The sequence below is a fragment of the Lissotriton vulgaris genome, chromosome 12, assembly GCF_964263255.1.
Source record: "Lissotriton vulgaris chromosome 12, aLisVul1.2, whole genome shotgun sequence".
In the NCBI taxonomy this organism is placed as follows: Eukaryota; Metazoa; Chordata; class Amphibia; order Caudata; family Salamandridae; genus Lissotriton; species Lissotriton vulgaris.
The window spans coordinates 722,347,086-722,368,723 of record NC_141700.1 but is presented as its reverse complement, the minus strand read 5'-3'; the positions used below and the strand labels follow the sequence as shown (position 1 = coordinate 722,368,723).

The following is a 21,638-nucleotide window of genomic DNA, read 5'->3' as shown; positions in this document are numbered from 1 at the left end:
CCCCCGGGAGCCGCAGGATCCCCTGCCATGGCCAGCGTGCACGAGAGCCTCTACTTCAACCCCATGATGACCAACGGGGTGGTGCACGCCAATGTGTTCGGCATCAAGGACTGGGTGACCCCGTATAAGATCTCCGTACTGGTACTTCTTAGCGAGATGAGCCGGTCGGGCCTTGCACCCCTGCTTGAGAGGAGACGTTTGAACCAGCGGGTACTGCCACTCCTTCAGGTGAGAACCCTGCTGCCCACCGTGGTGGGGAGAGATTGCAGCTATCATGGCAGCCCATCTCACGTTCAACCCGCCCTTTCTTTTGATTCCAGAACATTTTATGTGAAAGGACTTCTAGTTTACTGCCTCGGATTTTACACGGAGAAAAATACGTGGCAGTCTAAAGTGCAGGCAGGGGAGGGGGCGGAGCGGGGGTGTGGGAGGAGTGCGGGAACAGACGGCGAGGGGAGGAGAGTAGGAGGAGGAGAGTAGGGGAGGCACGGCCTAGCGGCCGTGCAATCAAGAAGTGAGGGGGCGGGAGAGTAGGCAAGGCAGGCGGCTGGGGGGAGGGGGGAGGAGAAATGCGACGCGACATGGCAGGCAGGGGAGGGGGCGGAGCGGGGGTGTGGGAGGAGTGCGGGAACAGACGGCGAGGGGAGGAGAGTAGGAGGAGGAGAGTAGGGGAGGCACGGCCTAGCGGCCGTGCAATCAAGAAGTGAGGGGGCGGGAGAGTAGGCAAGGCAGGCGGCTGGGGGCATGTGCACGCGCTTTTAAGCTCAATGCGCATGCGCATTGAGCTTAAATGTCACGGGCACTGCAAGGAATCGCCACGATTCCTTGCAAGTTGGATAAAGAGTGGATAAGCACCCATAGTCTCGCTTGCTCGATGCGCATGCGCATCGACAGGCGAGACCTAAAAAGATATGCCTGCCTTAAGATACACTGCTGAATCCTTGGAGGGTGCTCAAGAGGCAAGACCTGATGAGCCTGAGACTTTAAGTCAAGAATTCATCACTCTAAAAGAACAAAATCTGGATTTACAGGCACACCTAGAAGACTTGAAGAATCACTCAAGGTGACAGATTATTAGAATTAGAGAGGTACCAAGGGATGCAGAGGGGGGAGATATAGAGGTCCACATCAAGAGACTGTTTGAGCTTATAAAGCCTGATATTGAAGAGAATAACATCAGTCTCGACGGAACACACAAAGTGAGCTTAGAAGCACGTTAAAATGGGCACTGGATATCCTGACCTGTGTCCACAACTTCCAGCAAGAGGGGTCCATCAATAAGTCAGCTAGAATGACAACTCAGAATACGTTTGATGGCTACGCCATTAGCATATATGCAGAGATATTCTCCATCACACTCCAGAAGCAGCAGGATTCCAAGAGTTGCAACCAGCGACAGACGTGTTTTACACAAGGAAATCCAATATTGGTAGGGGCATCCTTTCAGGATCACCTCTACTTGAAAAGGTGCCTGATATCCGCTGAGATCCCTCAGTGACGTCCAGCATATTTTGGGATTGGATAAACCCATGAAACTAACAAACAAATATCACTCACCGGTGTCTGCAGCATTCAGCAGCAATTGCAGAGACTCGAGAACATACATGTGGGGGAGAGTTTAACATTAGAAGAACAGGATGAAGGCCCCTTGTCAGAGATTGCAACATCAGAAAGGAGGGAGTACTGTCCCAGCTCAAGCAGAATGAGGACGGCTGACTGACTTGGGGATGGGAAACAGGCTCAGAAATATATAATAGGGGAGGCCTTAATCTAGAACTAGACTGCAGGCTAGACCTCTCCGCACAGAGGGCTGGGCACAGTGGAGAGTCCTCCTTTGGGGAAGACCTCGCTCAAGAACAATGGCCCAGCAGATATATGGAGGTCCTATTTGTCAGCATTGCACAAATATTATCCAAGTTGGACCATTTCGTGGGATACTCACACATCATAGGTAGGGTGAAGGAGGCAGAGATGTGGACGTTGATTTCCCATGTTTATTCCCATATTAATCTTTGCTCTGCAACACAGCAAGATGGCTGAATGGAACTGCACCACATTGTGCAAAAAGCTAAAGTTTTTCTTGGGAATCGTGTTTTTTGTGAGTAAATTTAAATCCTTTCGGCCATTTTTGAGAAATAACAATTTAAAGAGGTGCTCAGATTGAGCTTCAAGGGGCTAAATTCTAAGGTATATGATTCAGTGAGAGTTTGGTACAAACATTTTTTTTTAATAGGGTCATTTGATTGACAGGGACATTTCTCTCCCATCATCCATTTCAGTACAGGGGAATCATGACCTATTTCGCTGGTTGCAACACACAAGAAAATGTTGCTGCCACCAACACAAAACTCAGGGACTCGGCCCCATTGTTCACTAGTGTGAGGGGGCGGGGGGGGGGTGGTGGGGGGGGGGTATGGACACCTCAACACCATTATGTACACTCCTGGAGCATACACAGGATAAACAAAGACAACGAGCTTATTAACAAGAGACACAGCACTTCCGAAGGTATTGTAACAGGAAGCACATACGCACCAGACACAGCTCACCTACAGCAGGCACTGCACAGCCTCTTATATAGTGATGACGACAGCAGACACGGCGTAAAGCAGACGGAGGTCACCCACAGGAGACACTGAATTTTAATTACAACTGCATGTACGTCTGTGTGTAGTTACACACTCATTTATGCATGCGGCAATGCGCTCCCATACTGCACGTGGTAGTATGTCTGTATACTGCAGTATATTTCGTTATTTGCAGTGACTTTAGATTTGCGAGTCTCAGAATAAACAAGCATTTACAATGCAACGGTTTCGCCTTTGGAAAAGTTAGAGCTATTGGCATTGCTCATGACATTTCTTTTTTTTTTTTTACTTATAAATAAATGGCATTGTTATTTACATTGCCAACAGCTCTCTCAGCCCACACAGCTCTCACAGCTCACACAGCTTTCACAGCCCACACAGCCCACACTGCCCACACAGCTCTCACAGCCCACACAGCTCTCACAGCCCACACAGCTCTCGCAGCCCACACAGCTCTCACAGCCCACCCAGCTCTCACAGCCCACACAGCTCTCACAGCCCACACAGCCCACACAGCTCTCACAGCCCACACAGCTCTCACAGCCCACACAGCTCTCACAGCTCTCACAGCCCACATCTTAGTTAAGGGATGTTTCTTGGCATTATCAGTTTGTAAAGAGGAGCTAATTTAATCGTTTCTACAACAATTGCTTTTCTCACTGAAAGGTTTTTGGTGGGAGATCCTCACCCAAGTAGAATATTACACAGCTGCCAAACACTGCTTATTTAGGTTAAAGAGATCTTAAATGACACTCAGATAAGGTTGTAATATTCCATGTGAAATTGTCAATGACAAATCAGTCATAGCCCACAACCACCCTTCGCAAGAAGACACAAAAAGTTGCTCCTCTCTAATATACACGAGGCAGGATTCTTCTCGCGATTCTTTGCAAATGCAGGGATGTAGGCCTGTGAGGGACAGCAGACTGCCAAGCCACAGTCCCTGCACACTCAGAATGTCTACTACTTTTTTTGTCCGGCAAATAGCACCAGAAAGATACCAGTCCATGATTGTTCCCTGTCCCCCCTCCACCCCCCCCCCCCAGCTCCCAGGTGTAATTTGAAGAGTGGAGGTTGTCCACTGTGCAAATCAGTAATACCTGCTTCAAAGATTGCTAAATTGTCAACAGTTTACAAACCCAGTTATAGCTGTAAAGCATCTGTACATTGCACGATGGACTGGATGGAAGTGGGGGCGTCCCTTTCATGCCCCCCCCCCCCCGGTCCAATTTGCAGTAAGCCACCAGGTGTTCTACACAAGCCAGAGAGACATTTCCGACACGATAGTACGTTTGTATATTGTAATTTGATGTTTTTGCAGATCTCAGGCTTTGCAACTGCATAACAGTTGATGACACTTGGCTCCTAATGCCCACACTTGAAAAAGGATGTTGAAGCCGCCCTCTTAGAACAATATGCCCTTGTCTCCTGAAGGAACGCGTCCACAGGACAGAACCGGAAGATGCTCCCCATCCCCTGCACGTCCATGCGGGGCCAGGAAGCAGCGTCTCCTCGGGGCTGGTACTTCAGAAGAATTCGTGCATTCTGACAATTGGAAGCATCTGCACGGTGCGATTCCAGGTGTTGGCGATCCCCTCGTCCTCTCCGAGCCCCCCCCCCCCGAGCACAGAGCACCTCTCTTGAGCTCCCACCGTGCCCGCCTGGAAGATGCAGAAGGTGCAGGATTCCAGGCGAGCCGCCACTTGCCGAGGTATCTCAGCCTCAGACACCCCGCCCCCCGGGACTCCTCTCCTGCCACTCCGGGGGCCAGGCAGGACCTTGCATCCCGCGAACAGGCGCCCTCTGTGCAGCAGCCCCCTCCCCCTGCCGCTCGCCCGCCCCCAGGCTAATCGCCAGAATTACTGTTATTAGTGCTTTGAAATTGTTCAGAGCAATTTGTGTGTTGTTGGAAGGGGGGGAGGGTGTTCCAGCTTCCCCAATTATCCATATTAGAAATCAGACTGTGCAGTTGCCAGAATGGGGAGGGGGTTCCTGCTTGGCCCTCTCCTTCCTGGATAAAATAAGGGATGGGGGCTCCCATGGAAAGAGCTGCCGATGGCTACAGAAGACCCTTCCTGGCTAGAGAGGGTCCCACCTGACACAGCCCCTGCACCCCTCCCGTCTGGCATGGGAGCTTCCAGATCTGAAGGTTCTTTTCAGGGCACAGCCCCCCCCCTTCCCCACCCCCACCCCCCTCCTTGGCAGAGATGGTCCGTGCTCGACTGAGAGGGAACCCTTGAACTCAGATGACGCTTGCTGGGTAGAAGGGGTGCCTGCTGGCGTTTTGGGGCAGAGAGGCCCAGGGGTGCCGGAATGCAAGGCCCTCACCTGGCCTGTCACTGCACGGCTGCGAGATGTCTCCATCTGCGGGGTAACCCGCCCTGACAAGCCCCCTTCAGAGCTTGACCTGGGGTCAGACCACAGAGGGTTAACCCCGCATCCCCACCGCAGCCCCAGACGCGGCTCTGCCCCGCCAGCGCCGGGGCGCCCGCTCCCCACTCCTCGCCCCGTTTAATTAAATCACTGGGGCAGCGGCGATGGCATCCGGCCCTTCATGAAGGCTCTCCTCAGCCCCGGCTCCGCAAAGTCAACACCGGTCGGACACACACTGACCCGCTTTGTGCTAGAAAGGAGCCGCCACATGGCACCCCAGGGCCCGGGCGGGAGAGGGAAAGGTCTGAAAAACAAACAGTGTCTGGAGTCGAGGGCTACCACATGGCACACCGCGGCCAGGAGGAGCTCGGGTCAGAATAGACACCCCGAGGGGGGAGGCGGGGGTGACTGCACGTAGAAATGCAAGAGCCCGCGGTGTCTGCGCAGGTAAGACGCTCTAAGAGCTGAGGGGAGGGGATAGCTGCTGGCCAGCGATAATTGCACCCCTCTTTCTTGATATAAGTACATTTAAATAGGCAATAACACTAAAGCATTCCTCGTGTAGCCATCAAGGGTGCAGTGGTACCAGCGGTCTGAGGTGCCAATGCATCCCTTTTACATCTTGTTTATAGCGCGAAACCAGGGGATGGGGGGATAGTCATTTGGCTTGCATCCAGGAAGGCCCAGGGGCCCCCCTACTACTCACCTGTCGGTCCCGGTTGCTCTCCCGCCCGCTCTCGACAATCCTACGAGCGGCGGGGGAGTTATGCAGGCACTCGGCAGTTGGGACGGCAGGCCGGGGGCACAGGGGCACTCATGGTCTCCTCGGCGGGGATGGGTCTCCTCCGGGAGGCTCTTCGTCGTGCTTCAGGTGCAGCTCCTCCGCCGATGGCCCAATCAGGTCGCTGCTTTGCAGGCGAGCCCTCATAACCACCCGGGAGTCAGCCAACGGCAGTGCGGCTCCCGGGGCAACCCACGATGACGAACCTTGAGCGGCCAATCCCTGCACAGCTTCAGTAGTGACGCGACGGCGCACGGGCCAATCCCGTCGCGGCGTCAGTGAGGGGGCTCGACTCCTGTGGCCAATGGGAGCGCGGCGGCTTCGAACTCAGCTACCGCAGCTCCCGGTCACGAACACAGCTTGCAGAGGGTGTTTCTGGCCCCGGGCCGCGACGGTGATTTAGCGGCCAGAGATTTTCGGGCCGCAGATCGCGGTCAGCCTGCTTCCTCGCCAGCAGATCGACACGGGGGATTATAAGGCACAGGGAAACACCACGGGTCTCCCCTCACCCCTGAATCTGTGCCGATGAGCACAGCGATCGGGCCAGCTCTTCTCGGGGGCGTTCCCGGCTTTTGGCTGACGTATCATGACGTAGCCAAAAGCCAAAGATTCTCGGGAACGCCCCCGTGTCTGGTCCGGCATTGACGGACGCCTCTCTGTTCCAATGGCTAGCCTCCATTTATGGAGCTAGCCAATGAAGCAGAGAGGCGTGTTCAAGTCACCCATACTAGAAACTACAGATTTCTCTGGAGGAGGAGCCTAACGGCTCCGCCCCCCAGCGAAACCTAAAAAGTGTTTCCGCCCGGTCCCAAACCGGGGACCTTTCGCGTGTTAGGCGAACGAGATAACCACTACACTACGGAAACGGTTGCACCAGTGTTGTTTCAGATGCTTAATCATTATTTACCACATGTGTGTTTGGCAACAGTACAGTTTTTTCACTTCACTTTGTGGACGCCTTTTACATGTTTTCTCCCGTCATCTTTTTAGTTGAAGACCTTGTATTCATTTATGTCTACAGTCTAGTCTGCTTGCTAAGGGACCCGGAGCCTTGGAAATAACCCTGTTCTTGCACACATCAGTATGTCCGGGCCATAGGGCATCTCGATCTCAAGAAAATGCAGGCAAACCGGTCCCATTCTGAGTGGATGGTGTTTCTACATCTTTACTGGAAAAGGACCCCTGAAGAGCATCTGCTGGACTGTTTTGTTTAAGAACATCATTTCCCTGGTTATCATGCATGCTATAAATACAGCTTCTGTATCTTTAATTTTCCAAAACTTGGAACCCCAAATTATTTTCACATTCATGTTTCCTTTCCAGTATTCATCACCTTGTATAGCAAGAGCTTCAGTAAAGTGTACATAGTATACGAATGTGTGATTGGTAAACAGATTTGTAAGGGGCTAGTATGCTTTTTTGGGGAGGAGGCGGCAAAAATAAGATGGATTTGACCTGTCATCACTATTGAACCGAGTCTGTGTCATTATTCCATGTGTATGGGGGCCCGGGGCCCCAAAACATTACAGTCAAGATGCTCCATAAGGAGTTGAAATATGAATGTTTATGAAGGCGTACGTGTAAGTGACAGGATTCTAAGCACAGTAGGTACCAGAAACTGGAGAACTGACTATGTCCTGTACTCATGAAAAAACAAGAAAAGAGAGGTCAGATCAAACACTTGATCAATCTAAGCGTAAACTATACAGACCACAGTTCAAGGAGTCAACACAAGATTAGATTATCACAAAGTAAAGAGTATTACGTGTCTGTATTTACATGCCAAGGTTCAAGGTTGGTAAAATACAGAATATACTCAATTTCTTTCAGTCAACATGTTTCAGCCATAAGGGTGGTATATTACCGTGGCATTCTTCAGGACTATACCCCGGCGGTATGGGCTCTCTAATCACCCACCCTGACCTGGGGACGTGAAAGTGAAAATAAAGAGTGAAAAAAGTGCATAAAAATATTGGAAGAGTAAGATACTCGATTCCAAAAAATACTCCGTAAATTAGGAGTGTCACTGCACTTTCAAAAGGGGCGCTACTAGCACCATGGGTCCGGATTTGAGGCCACAACCAGGTTTATCAGCGGGTCGAGAGCGCTGAGGGCGATGTGCCAGGTCGCTCCGACCCCCTCCCGAGACCCATGGTGCTGAACCTTGGCATGTAAATACAGACACGTAATACTCTTTACTTTGTGCCCCAGGGATCATTTATAAAATATTTTTTTCGATACCCTTTTCCAGGCACTTTTAATATTTCACTGTAAACAAGAGCACGCCCTCCACACACAAAACCTGCTCCGCAGTCTTCCTGGCGTCGTAGCACACCACAGAGGCATTCGGCCTCTGTCGGTGGGGCCCGATGATGAAGCATGACACTGACTAGGTCAGTGTGTGAGGGCTTTCTTTATCACCCAAGTCGGATGTGATAATCTAATCTTGTGTTGACTCCTTGAACTGTGGTCTATATAGTTTACGCTTAGATTGATCAAGTGTTTGATCTGACCTCTCTTTTCTTGTTTTTGCATAACTAACCGGGGACTAAGAGAGTGCCTCATTCTCCCTACCTCTCCTTTTGTTGTTAAATATGTCCTGTACTCCACATTGAAAATAATTGAGTAATTTATGGCAAGAAAGTTCGTAAAAGGATAGAGTGTAACCCTTAAATTATGGATATGTTTCAGAGCCACTAAATGTGTAATATCTGGAGGAGCGAACAATCGGCCCGGTGCTGAAAGGAATATTTATATTTATTGAATAATAAACTGGCAGTGGTTATTCGAACCCACACCACCAGAGACACTAGAGCATTAGTTCAAGGCCTTGGACCGCTCGACCACGCGATGTCACCTACACACCTCAGTCAAAGGTAAGTCACCTTTGATGCCAGACGCATATGATACATAGCGAAAAACGTTGCTTTTTAAAAACAAATACAAAACGATTAAACAACTGTGAGAGTCAGATATAAAAATTGAAGGGGAGCAATAGAAATGTCTCACCGGAGAGAAGAGGGCGGGTGCCTGATGAGCAATGCGTACTGAAGATTAAATCTGTATTACTCACACACAGCAGAAGCATTCTCCAGCCAATCGAGACTCCAGCAATTATCGTAAAACACACAACTCTCTGACAGATGTTTATTCAAACCAGTTTAGAAACATCTGCTCTAAATATGTCAGCGTGACTTGATAATATTCCTAGCAGTACTGCATAGTGCTGAGATAATTCATTAAGTTCAAGTTCGGAGATTTGTATAGCGCACTACTCACCCATAGGGTCTCAAGGCGCTTGTGGGAGGGGGAGCATTATTTATCGAATAGCCAGGTTTTAAGTTCCTTTCTGAAGGAAATGTGGTTCAGTGTGAGGCGGAGGTGAGTGGGGAGAGAGTTCCAGGTCTTGGCCGCCAGGTAGAAGGATCTTCCTCCCATGGTGGATTTGTGGATGCGCGGAACTGCGGCAAGCGCTTGGTTGGAGGATCTTAGTTGGCGGGTGGGTGTGTAGAAGGACAGTCGTGTGTTGAGGCATTCGGGCCCTAGTTTGTGGAGGGCCTTGTGAGTGTGGGTGAGGAGACGGAACGTTATTCTCTTGTTGACGGGGAGCCAGTGGAGGTCTTTCAGGTGGCCGGTAATGTGAGCTTGGCGAGGGATGTCCAATATGAGTCTGGCCGATGCATTTTGGATGCGTTGGAGTTTTTTCTGTAATTTGGCTGTGGTTCCGGCGTAGAGGGTCACGACCTCATAGAGAGAATTCCATTAAAAAGTGAAGCACTAAGTTCCACAACGGAAGAGCTGCATTTAGTGATGAAATCAGCCCTTTTAGGAGACACATACCCGCCGTTGCTATAGTGATAAAGAGACACAGAGCTCATATACAGCAGGCACCGAACCCCCTCTGCTGCAGTGATAAAGCAAAGCACAAAAATCACATTAAATGTGCACAGATCTCACGTACACCAAGCACTGAACCCCTTATGTCTATGGAGCTCGCACACTGCAAGCAATCTGTGTGCAACCGCACAAACATGCCTGAGCGCAATAAATCTTACATGCTTTTAATTAGAGCCACCTGTACGTCTGTTTGTATTTACACGCTCACGTATGCATGTGGCAATGCGCCACCATACTGCACGTGGGAAAATATCCATATCCATATATATCCTTGAGATCTGTCCATGTGAGAATATTGTTCCGTGTTAGTGTAGAGCACTTTCTGGCCTCTTAGTGGCAGTACATTAATGCCTACATGTGGCAGTACGTCTGTTTGTAAGTGACAGTATATTTGTATTAACACTTGGTAAAATAATTTCTGTGTTTGTAAATAGGATGTTGTTTATATACTGCAGTATATTTCCTTAAGTGCAGTGGCTGTTTGGCAAGGCTGAGAAAAAAAAGAATGTTTCCGCCCGGTCTCGAACCGGGGACCTGTTGCGTGTTAGGCGAACGTGATAACCACTACACTACCGAAACCATTTGAATGCTGGTCAGCGAGTTGCTCACTCATTATCTACCATGTCTGTGTCCAACAGAGGTAAAGTTTGTTCGTTATAATTTCTAGACGCTTTTTAGATGTTTTCTCCTGTCATCTTTTTAGTTGCAGACCTTGTATTTATCACATGAATTCTAGATCAGCCATTGTCAGTCTGGGTAGCGGGAAACCTTCAGTGTGAACTGTTTTATTGGCAGTAAGGAAGAGCATGGGTACCCTCTGATACCACCTCTTCTGCTATTGACCCCCTGGGCTCTAAGTGGGTGGTGTGATTGATGTTCCATGGCTTTGTTCTGGATCGTTTGTGGTTGGGGTGGAGTGGAGTCACGCAGGGTTCGCTGGTAGCACGGGCCGGGGTTGTTGTCCAGGGGTATGTGGTTGATAGTCTGTGCAGGCCCCTGGGCATCGCACTATTGTCTGCTACAACTTTTCTCTTTGATGGGCGGGGATTGGGGGAAGGATCAGTGGTGGCTCCTCCGCTAAGGTAGAGGAGCGTCGCCCCACTGCTTTATGCAGTGTAAAAAAAAATGAAAACTAAAAATGATAATAGCCATTGTTTTTATCATTTTATTTTTCTGGTTTCTGATGCGGGGTGGGCTGGACGGCCAGAGCAGGGGCCAGGAGGAGGAGTGGTTGCTCCGCTCTAAAGTGCTCATAACTATTTGGCCGACCCTCTTGGCCCGAACATAACAATCATGCACACTTTGCATGTTTTTCACTCAGCCTGCATTACAGTCTTGGTGCAGAACATGCCCAGGCCCCCATTCCCCATCTGAGCACCGAATCCCACGCTCAGACTAAGCATAACGCTGGTTCCTGCAATCGAGGATCGAGTGGCAGCAGCGAGCGGACAGAGAGGCAGCGGCCGGCCATGTGGCCAGTCTGAGGTAAGGTAAGAGGTAAGAAAATCTGTTGTGGACATGGCACTATAGAAGCCCTGCCTTACCTCATATCCATGTTGAATCATTGACTATTGCACCAGAGAGAGCAGTGATCTTGATCTGTCGGCTAAGTATCTCTTCAATGTCCACAGACTCCTTGACTCTTCCAGATGGGCTCTTGACCTAGCGATAAAACTGACCTGCCCTTGTTCGCTTCTGATTAGCGTACACGGATTGCTTGATACATAGGATGTTGGCCCTGGTACGTCTGGGCTACATCATCTTCCTATTCAGACAGCAGGACCTTGGCACTGGAGGTTTGGTGCTTCAATGGATCATCCTTTTGATGGATCAAAAACAAGGAAGTTCACTGTCCACTTCCTAGTTTGCAGTCTAAGAACCACCTCTGGATGTTCTGTCAGATATTTGTCATGAATTGCGCAATGGATAACCTAGCACATATATGGCTGAACCCTTTCATATGTTCCCAGTAAAAGGAGACTCTGCTTAAGGTTCTTTGTCAAACTGCATCATGTGCCAAGCCTTGTATCTCTTGACAATCTCTTACAGTTAGTATGAGGCAAAATTATTCTCAATTTTCTCTTGTCCTCAAAGAATCTCATAAGCCGTGTTTTAAACAAGTATTCATCTTAAAGCCCAATTGGGTCCACTTGCTTTCAATGCCAGCCAAGACCTACTTTCCAGGTAGAGTGATCCAGCGTACGTACAAAGCTTTCGTCCATCACATGATTGTTCACAAGTAGACCAGACTCTGTTGTCATTTGCTGCCAGAGACTTGTTTGGGGGATGTCACTGAAGGGCTAAGTTCGTGTGTGGATCCAGCACCCTCTCAGAAGAGGAGCCTACTTACTGGCTTGACTCTACCACTAGATATTGTGCTTTTACGGAGGCTTCATGGAAGCTCCTGTTCTTTAGCTTAAGATGAATCTGACTGTGACCCAAGGTCTGGACTCTGTGCATAAGACTCAGCTGATCCTGATGGCTGCTCCCACGTGACTCAATGGGGGTTATTTTTGCAGTAGTAAAGTGTGTCCCTTGGAGGACACCGTCTGCCATGTGTGACACAATAGATGACATGCGCCATCTGTCAACAGTGGTCCAGCCTGTCCTTTAGAGGGCACTGGGAAAGGCCATGAGTGGCAGTCAGTGCACAGGGGCGGATGGAGGCTTTCAGGCCTCTGGGCCTTTGTGGGGTCCCTTTATGTAAACCTGTATCCCAGCAGAGAGGCATGCAGGCCTCTGGGGGACGAGGGATCAGGGGCAATGTATGAATAAGGTCCGCCTTGCAGGTCATAGGTCATAGAAACGAAATTTCAAAAATCTGTAAGCTGTGGCAGTCAGACTCACAGATAAAATGGAGGGAAATCGATGGAGAACGTTTCCTTTATCATCACTTCCGCCTCTCACGAAGACAGGGTTGGCTATTGCACTGCCAGTGACGTAGCCAAGGTGGCATGGGCCCTAAAGCAAGCAAAGAAAATGCCCTCGTTTCATCCATGGTTGGGTATCAATAAACAGACATAATTGGGACTCCGTGGTCAGCTCAGCATCCCGGTACCACTGCACCATCTTCACATATTATAGATATCAAGGCTAAGCTATGCCCCCATACATTGCTAAAAATGAGGACTTTATTCTGAGCTAAAGAAATGCACCTTACTACAGGACACTCACCCCACAAAAATGTGACTATTAACACATTTCAACAAAATTATGACATGCAGACCCCTGCAGCTGGGGAGTCTCGTCTTCTGCATTAGCCATACAGCCCCCGATCCGTTTCTGTTGACCCGGGCCCTTGCCTTCTGTCTGTGCACATGACCTCTGTGCTTCCATTCCGAATTTTAAGTCAAATCTTTGCTTTACCCCTCTCCATCTCCAAAGCGGGAACTTATGTACGACAAACGTATATTTAAAAGTTTGTCGCTTATATTTTCGATTGTGAAACATTTTAATAAAACAGTTAAATGTGTATCGACCAAGGCTTCTCATTTGTTTTAATTTGTTTTACATTTGTGAAAACCGATGCTGGTAATAAGATAACTGTGAAGATGTGTTTGCTATAATTCCTTTACATCATTTCTTTACACAATATAATAATCATTTACACATAAAGTGGATATTTAATCCCAAAAAAAAGTGAGTACCCAACTGCCGTCACATTGCCACCCAAAATGCCGTGACTCGGATTCGAACCGAGAAAGCCATATATACAGTTGGGGAAATGGTTGTAGTTAATAAGATTATAGGGAAGATGTGTTTGCTATAATTTCTCTATATAATATAGGAATCATTTAGAAAGTAAAGTAAATATTAAAAATTTAGCGCCCAACTGCCGTGACATTGCCACCCGCAATGCCGTGACCCGGATTCGAACCGGGGTTGCTGCGGCCACAACGCAGAGTACTAACCACTATACGATCACGGCGAGCTACTTGGGCTCTGTGCTGATCGCCGGTTGTAGCTTTGATGGCTGTCAGCCGTCCGCTGCTGTGAAGGTCTGTAATAGTGAGAGGACTGGTTCTGATACGTCGACAGTACCCTATGATCTTCCTTTGTAGGCCAGAAGACAAGGCAAAGTCTTTACATCCATACTAAGCACACAGACGGAGTTTCCTCGCCACGCTGTGTGTTACCCCACTCTCTTATGCACGTTTGGAGCAGAAAGTGACTGAGCGCAGCGGTACAGCCAAAGAGAGTTAGATGTGTGACCTTGCTCAATGAGACTGGAAAAAGCTAGAACTAAAAATACAGAAATATCAAGAGGGAAGGTGGGAGTATTGTAAAAGGGGTATTCAGGTTAATATCAGAGATCAAGCTGTGGACTTTTACCGTCTGTTTTACACACTGTTGTTTGGGTACAGAAAGACACATTTCATGCCGACACTACGGTACCTCTGTTCAGCTAGCTCAAGAAATATTTTAACACGTAAAATGAGTTACTCCACACTTCTCTTGTTTTTGAGATTCACATTAAACAGGGTGGGGGGGTTGGCTTGGGGTGGGGAGTCGGCGATTTAAAGGGCAGTTGGTTTATGGAAGAGGGAGGCGGTAGAGTGAGCATTGATAGGATTAGAAGAGTAGAGGGAATTGAGAGACGTATTGTTACTGTGAGAAAGTGGTTTCTGTATAGCAGCCGCGCCATGCCCATCGGGCTAACGCTCACACCACTCACCATGCACTTGCGCTGATCACACTGTACTCGCCCTGCAGTCACACGAATGGATGTACGTTGTTACAACGCATGCTTTTACCAGCATGCCTTTACAACGCAGGTTTTTCAACGCAGGTCGTTACAACGACTTGCGTTGGGGGGTACTGGATAGTGAATAGTTTAATTTACTATTCCAACTCCAGTCCCCGTGGATAGTAGGGAAGGTGTTGGATAGTAAATTAAACTGTTACCTATCCTAGAGCGCCCCCTAGCGCAAGTCGTTGTAATGACTTGCGTTGAAAAACCTGCGTTGTAAAGTTACTGTGTGGTAAAAGTTGCGTCGTAAAGGATGTTTCCCACACGAATACACTACCCACCCTGCACTCATGTGACTCTTCACTCACCTGTAACTCTCACTGCTCATTCTAGAAACTCACTCAAACAAGCAAATCACTAAACATGCATTCATTCACCCTACTCTGCACTTTCACCCACACTCAAATTCATTAAACATGGTCACTTCACTCACCATGCTCTCAATACTCTCACACTGTTGCATGCTCACTCTGCACTCACGAAGGCACTCCTGTCACTCACACAGCTCACTCTTCACTCACATGAGCACAGCACTCACACAAACAAGCATTTCACTCACCCGAGTCACATCACTGGCTCTGCACTCCCTCCTCTCACCCTGCACTCCCACAAACAAATCTCTCAGCTTGCATTCATACAGGCACTCTGTGTACCTTGCCTGCACATAGGGACAACAGAGTGCCGGAACTCATAGAGACACATTATCAACTTGCACTAACTCCTCTCACAATGTATTCAGCAGTCTCTCTCACAGATCACCCTTCCCTCTCACCACTCACCCTGCGCCACACACAGGAACACCACTCACCCTGCATTTACACCACCTCCATTCACTCCACTCATTCTCCACACACTCCTCTCATTCGACAATTACATGGGCCCTGCTTTCACATTGCATTCATGCAGCTCAACCGACACTCACACCGGCAAATTTTTCACCCAACGCTCGCACCACTGTCGATGAACTCGCTCACACACACTATGCACAAACAGAATGTAAACAGAATATATGTTTTGGACAAATAGCTTAACAGATTGTGAAAGTATGCACAATTTTAAATTGGCATCATATTTTGACTGATACATTTTTGTACTGACCCCTCCTCCTCCAACAAATTACAATGACTCTTTTTACATGGAGCAATCAGCTTCCCTCCACGTTCACAGTGAAGTACATCTCATCAGCAAAATACAATAAAAACTGAAAATAGAAGCCAGTTAAAAAAAAGTATTAAAATATATTTTCTGACCGCAGAGTCCTGAATTTCCCTATCCATCCTCTGATAGTTTGCCTTTACACGGACAAAGCATTTCTTCATCTGAACCATCTACTTCGAAACTGCAATTCTATCCATAAACAATAATTGCCTTAAAAAATCCTTTGGCCTCCCAACCATAGGGGCGAAACACGTGTCGGCTGTTCATGGTTCCTTTGCCCTTTTTGTATTTATGAAAAAGAAATACTTACAAACGGATATTTAAAATGCAACATCAGACTTCGGGATTTCGTTTTTTTTCTCCCAGGAACCAATAGATTTAGCTAAGGCACTAAACGCACCTACGTACTAAACACTTTGCCTTGAACTCGGTGATCCTTGGGTGAAACCACCTGATAGGTTCATGCCACTCCAAGAATTGGGTCATGTCCCTTTGTGCGTGAACCCTGAGAGTACTCACCCACTTCCCTTAATTTATGTTTTGTAAACTGCCACACAGTGAACAGAATCACCTTTTGGTACTCAAGTTTTATGTCCTTCCTGGAAGGACCAAATCTGAGCAAAAGTGATCGGCGTGTGAGCGGGGTTCCGCCGGACAGTCAGCCTACTGTACCGTAACCCAACTGTGCGTTTATTAGTAAACGGAGAGCTCTCAGACCCATTTAACATCTCAAGGGGGACACGCCAGGGCTGCCCGCTCTCACCCTTACTTGTTGATATCTACATTGAACCCTTCGCGCAACAACTGAGGGATGAGGGTACTATTAAGTCTTTTTCATATAAAGGGTGGGAGAAAAAAGTTGCCCTATATGCCGATGATGTGCTTATTTTCACCTCGGAGGTTAGCTCTGCACTTCCAGCAATTCTAAGACTAGCCTCCATTTTCGGTCAAGTATCTGCGTATGAGATAAATACAGCTAAGACTGATATGATTGTTTGGAAGGACGAGGAGAGCGTCATCGGTGTACAGGCAGCCTCGTCAATGCGGTATTTGGGATTGAATATCGTAAAAGATATCAACAAAATTTCCCAAGTCAATCTTTTAGCTGTAGTAATGGGTGCCGTAAGCTTTTACAATCATGGTCTCTCCTCCCTCTTTCTTTGATTGGGAGGATCAAATTGATTAAAATGTCGATTTTACCCAACATTTTCTTTTTATTTAACACTATTCCCTTATATTTTGATCAATCTTGCTTAGTTAAATTTCAGTCAGACATTTCATTGTTTATTTGGAACAATCACTTACCAAGAATAGCGTGGAAGAAACTCAGGAGGCGAAGGGACAAGGGGGGCTTGGCGGCCCCTGATTTAAAACTATACGCTTGGGCTTTCCAGCTCTCCCATACCCGAATGCTGTTCAAAATCCCCACTGATCACGGGTTGGGCTTAATGTTTTCTGCTATGTTGGATGGTGAAGGTCTTGGTCAATCTGGTTTTCTTTTTAAATTTGGTAATTCGAAGTTCTTTAAAAAAATCAAATTGAAGGTCTTGCAAGGGCTTGCAAAAATGTGGGCAGATGTAACAAAATCCATAAAACAGGGGTATTTTTGTGATAAAGCACCATTATGGGGGTTGCCTGAAAGTCCGGCTTGGCTAGGAGGTACCTTAGCGGCACCCTTGAGAGATGCAGGTATGGAAGTTTGGGGAGACCTATTTTTTGATGGTTACCTACTCTCATGGGAACAACTTTGAACTGAGATCGGCCCCAATCTCTCATGATTTAAATACCTGCAAATGGCCAGCTGGACTAAAGCACATACACCATCATCCCATAGAGAGAATAAACTTGTTCTTGGTGGCTATAGCCTCCTTATTACCAATTTAGTGAACAGAGAGCCAGCAAAAAAAGAGGTCTCTCAATGGTATAAACTTATACTCGAGGAAATGGATGGAGACTTTAGCTTACCAGACTTGTTATGGGGCTCTTTAATCACCGGTCACGACTTGCAAGAACTGTGGGCTTCCTCTTTTGAGCTTTTATGGAATATTGTGAAGCCGTCTTGGCTGCATAGAAATCATCTTTATACCCTTCACAGGGCTTATTATTCTCCACTTAGGTTATCTTTAATTCACAGAGGGAAAATCAGTTTCATGCGCTAAGTGTGGGCTTATCGCTACATCAGACGCCCATATGTTTTTCGAGTGTCCCTGATTAGGCACTTTTTGGGTAGCCATTGGCGACACTCTTACAACATTGTTGGAGTTCTAGATAACTATAAACTTGCCTTTGTTGATATTTGGGCTTTTAGATGGACTTCAGATTTCAGCTAGAAGTTTGGTGTTCTACGCAGTACTGCTTGCAAGAAGGGAGATATGCAGAAGATGGAAAGACCCTTTACCTCCCTCCTTGTTTATCACAGTACTTTTGGTTTGCTAGAAATTGGTTTTCTGGTTGGCAGAGGTATCTTGTCTAAGCAGAAACCACAATCCTGGTCAGGGTAAGTAAGATACACACCAAAAGTTATCCTTTACCCCACCTCTAGTAGCTTGGCACAGAACAGTGAGGCTGAACTTAAGAGTCAATGTGTGAAGTATCTGTGCAACACAACACACAGTAACACAATGAAAACACCACAAAAAGACTCCACACCATGTTAGGCAAATAGATTATCATTGTTTAAATAAAACAAGACTTAAGTGACAAAAATCCAATAAGTAGAAGTTGAGATATGAACTTTTAGAGAATAAAAAGAGTTCTAGCCCTTAGATGCAATAAGCGCCCATGGGGTTATCTAGTCGCACTGGACCAGGCCAAAGTCAATTGTTCGTGAAGGAGCACAGGCCAGTTACAGAACACATGCAGGCCTCATTGAACGAAATATCTTATCCTCCTCACAACTGCGAGATGCAGGGTGAAGTCGAGTGATGCATTGATTTCAAGCCAGCAGGTGAGTGACTTGTCCATTTTCTACAGGCAGAGGTGGTGATATGTCAGTTCCATATACAAAGCGCTGAGCCGAGTTGCATTGGTTCCAATGTGCAATGCGCCGTATTTCTTTATACAGGTACGGGGATGTGTAAACCTCTCCACACTGGTACAGAGCTGCATTGTGCTCTCAAGGTGATGCGTTGGTTCCGAGAGCGATGTGCCGATTCTACTCCCTCAACAGGGTAGATGCCTCAGTTCTGCTACATGCAGAATGGAGATGATTCGCTTTTTCTGGTGCAAGTATCTGGGCCCACTTCCAGTGAGCATGGCATAGGAGCTGAGAAAGAGACTTTGATACTCGGGAATCTCCAACAACAGGCATTAAGCCAACAAGCCCTTTGAGATCACTCTGGGTTCAAGACACAGTCCAGCTCTCCCTCGGCAGGGTTAGCGAGCAGTAAATAGCAGGGCAGCACAGCAGAAAAGCAGTTCTTCCAGAGCAGCTGTCCAGCAGAGTGACAGTCCTTGTAGCAGCACACCAGTTCTCCTGATTGAGGTTCCTCATAGGTCCAGAGATGTCTGATTTGAGGGGGTCCAAGACCCAGTTCTTATAGACATTTGTGCCATTGAAGTGGGGGTGACTTCAAAGGATGGTATTTGAAGTGAACAGAAGCTCTTTCTTCCCAGCCCTGGCTCCAGACTACCTGTGGGGGTTATTCAGTCCTTTGTGTGGGGACAGTGCTTTGGCTATTCAGGTGTGAGTATCAGCCTTTCCCTCCGTTCCTGCCAAGAAAGGGCCATCAGAATGCAGATGGCCACTCACACACATAACCTTCCTGTGTTTGTTGCTGTCTAGGGGGAATGCAGAAAATGTAGCTGTCACCCACCCAGATATGTAAAGGAGACATGCTGCAGTCACTCAGAGCTTTAGGAGCAGAGAAATGCCAGATTTCTAAAAAGTGGAATTTCTAAGATAGTAATGTTAAATCCAACTTTACCAGTAAAGAGGATTTATCATTATCATTCCAAAGATATAAAACATGATAGAGCTACTCCTTTCTTGTCAGGAATCATAGCTTAAAAGTGTATAAAAAAATTCCCAGTGTTAACCTATGAGAGGTATAGGCCTGACAGAAGTGAACAAAGCATTTAGGTGTTTTTCATTATTAGGACATGACAAACTTAAAAGTACATGTCCTACCTTTGACTTACCCCGCACCCTGCGCTATTGGCCACCCAGGGCCGACCTTAGGAGTTGCTTATGTGCCATAAAAGGAGTGTTTAGGGCTTGGCAACGTGTTTTTAATGCCACAGAGATGTGGCAGTAAAACTGCACACAAAGGCTCTGCAGTGGCAGGCCGGAGACGTGTTTAAAGGGCTGCTTCTGTGGGTGGCACAATCAGTGTTGCAGGCCCACTAGTAGCATTTCATATACAGGCTCTGGGTTTATGGTATACCACTTGACAAGAAACTTACAAGTAAATTAAATATGGCAGTTGTGTATACACAAATGTTACCACATTTAGGGGAGAAGTAAATGCACTTTACTACTGGTCAGCAGTAGTAAAGTGCTCAGAGTCTTAAGGCCAACTAAAAGAAACAGCAAAAAGAGGATGTAAACAGACAAAAAGTTTGAGGGAAGACCACCCTAAGGCTAACAGGTCTAACATGGTTATTATGCAATTCTAAATTCAGCAGTTTAACACTGAGTGACTTAGTTTTATATTAGCTTCTTTCAGCACCTATGAAAATCAAAACATTTTTAAAGGGGGTCACATCTTTCCAGATGAGAGTGCAGTTTTTTTTTTTTAACTGCCATGCATTTCGAGGTTTTCCTTCAGATTTGCAGGTTTTCATTCCCACCCCTTTGAGCCTGACAACCAGCGTTCTACCCAAAGCACTGCTCGGCTGTCGAAGGTGCTCCCACTGTGCATCTGTCATGAGTGCCGCTACTTCTCCCTACAGCCGGGGGACCAACCTTTTTACTTGCTCCCTTCAGGGGGAGTTGCTTGCTGAACTGCCCCATGCAAAGGTTCCGTCATTCTTCTATAACATTGGACCTGTTTGTAAGTGTGAGGACTGTGTGCATGTCTATCAGAGAGCATGGTGGAGTCAAATTTGGGCTCCATGTATGTGGTAACCTGAAATGGTTGAACACTTTGTATGAGATTGCCCATGTCTCTGCATGTGCATTCCTTTCCCACGTCAATATTATAGAGTACCGCTGAGTGGGAGGGTTAGGACTTTGGTAACTTTTCCAGGAGTCCCAGGGTAGGCATGTGTTACTGGGCCCAGATTGTGAGAAGCAGAGGCAGTTACCACTGGAGGTCTGGGGTATAACTTTATCATTCATCCCAGGGGTATTTTTAGGGATAAGGGGTAGGTTTAGGTTTTGGGGTAAAGGGGTATTTTTAGGGTTCAGGGGTATGTTTGGGTTTTGGGGTACAGGGGTATTTTTAGGGTTCAGGGGTATGTTTGGGTTTTGGGGTACAGGGGTATTTTTAGGGTTCAGGGGTAGGTTTGGGTTTTAGGTTACAGGGGTATTTTTAGGGTTCAGGGGTAGGTTTGGGCATTGGGGTACAGGGGTATTTTTGGGGTTCAGGGGTAGGTTTGGGTTTTGGGGTACAGGGGTATCTTTAGGGTCAGGATGGGTTAGTGTTTAAGGGTGCTGGGGTATTTAAAGGGACTAGGGTGGGATTCGTTTTTAGGGTGTATAGGGTAATTATTAATTTAAAAAAATTAAATATATATTTTTATATTTATATATATATATATATATATGAAAAAGCAATGCGCCAAGCGCTTCAGGAGGGCTACCCACAGCGCATCCGACCATCCAGTCTTTCTTTGCCCCATCAGCTGCACAGCTCTCCTCCAGAGAGTTAACAAGGAAGTCCGACGCGTTTCGGGGCAGACACGCCCCTTCCTCATGGACTGCTGCAATAAGCACACTCCACCCACCATGTTGATTTAAATGCGGTTTATTTAAATCCGGCAGCCCTAAGTGGGCGTTGCTCTTCACATCATGCTACACAGCATGCTGGTAGCTGTAGTCTATATGGCGAGTGTTGTAGTGTTACCTTGAGTAGGCTGTGCATTATTGTCCGGTAAGTCATCTTGTTTCACTACCCTGTGGTTTGTGGGTCGGAGGTGGGTTGTGAAG

General features: G+C 47.4%; 3 non-coding genes across 3 annotated transcripts; all 3 read right to left on the bottom strand.

Moving 5' to 3' along the window:
- Positions 1-6,535: 6,535 nt before the first annotated feature.
- On the bottom strand, positions 6,536-6,608 carry TRNAV-AAC (transfer RNA valine (anticodon AAC)). The gene has a single exon. It is a non-coding gene; the product is annotated as a tRNA-Val (tRNA).
- A 3,537-nt stretch (positions 6,609-10,145) lies between these two features.
- On the bottom strand, positions 10,146-10,218 carry TRNAV-AAC (transfer RNA valine (anticodon AAC)). The gene has a single exon. It is a non-coding gene; the product is annotated as a tRNA-Val (tRNA).
- A 3,277-nt stretch (positions 10,219-13,495) lies between these two features.
- TRNAH-GUG (transfer RNA histidin (anticodon GUG)) lies at positions 13,496-13,567 on the bottom strand. Its single transcript has one exon. It is a non-coding gene; the product is annotated as a tRNA-His (tRNA).
- Between the last annotated feature and the right edge of the window lie 8,071 nt (positions 13,568-21,638).